Source organism: Bombus impatiens, unplaced genomic scaffold (assembly GCF_000188095.3).
Source record: "Bombus impatiens unplaced genomic scaffold, BIMP_2.2 scf_0418, whole genome shotgun sequence".
NCBI lineage: Eukaryota > Metazoa > Arthropoda > Insecta > Hymenoptera > Apidae > Bombus > Bombus impatiens.
In genome coordinates, this window is record NT_176837.1 from 3,361,988 (window position 1) to 3,363,170 (window position 1,183).

Below are 1,183 nucleotides of genomic sequence, written 5' to 3' on the forward strand. Positions count from 1 at the left end.
CCTCCTCGCTATTCCCGTTGTGTCATCGTCACTACTGCCACCGACAGTGCTACTGCTGCTCACCGTACTACTACCACTGGCTCCTGCTACTGCTGCTTTTGCTGCTTCTGCTACTTCTGTTGCTGTCCCGTTGCTTCGTCATCTTCCACGCTTCTTCCTCTTTCCAACCTTTACGACGTCTTTCGTGCATCCTTTGAACAAATTTTACGCTTCTTACAATGTTAACCTTCGTATTCTCGTCTCGGCTCGACCGATCAGGATTACCCAGCTTGAAAATAACAGGCTCCGAAAAGTTTTTGTTGGCTTTCTTTTACGAAGTCTCGGGGAGATTTGTAAATTTGCGGTTCGTCGATTGACCAGGAGCGGTTTCGTTAGTCAGCGGCTTCGAGTTTAAACAAATTCTGACCGATTGGAAGCGACTCGGCCTGCTTGGTCCTCTACGACAGTCTTTTAATCAGCTTTCGCTTTGGCTTGCCTGGTCTCTTTCGGTGTTTACGATTCTTAATTTAGCCGGCTGATTACTGTTCCCTGACGCTTTTAATACCACCTCCGTTTCCATGTAGCTTCCTCTCGTTCCTTTTTAACGTGGCATCAGCCTCCCGCGGAAGTTCATAGTTTCTTAGCGTCGTTTTATCCTCAATGAGTTCTCCACGCTTTGTATCATCTTTAGTAGGGAGCAACTGGAGAAAACGATCCGCGGAATTGCGGCCGGTCAGCCTGCCTCTTATTCAATGGAATTTTATCTCATCGAAAATATCGCGCGGCTTGCCGCGTCTATTTCTTTTTTTGTCGCCGGTGAAGATTAACTGGTAGACGGCGTCCATGAAAAGCACAATGAATCCTCCTTAGAATTCTTTCGCCCTATTTTTCGCCCACGGTCGAGCTGTCGTTTCTTCTTTTCTTCCGTTTCTCTTCGACTCCCTGTGATTACCATTAGTTTCGCCGTTGTTATCTCTCTCCGTCGTTTTCGGGTCGCTTAGGATTATTGCATTTTTCTCTGGTAGCTCGGCTCGCGTTGTTCCGAGTTCTCGCTCCTCCGCCCATACCGATCTCCAGCTTCTTGCCGCGTTAATCTTATTCAATTGGGAAAACCGGATCGGCCCACGGTATTAGAGATACCTCGCCGGCGAAATTAATTGATCTTCATCGGCTAGAATTCGAGGGTACATACGTTTAAGGTCGA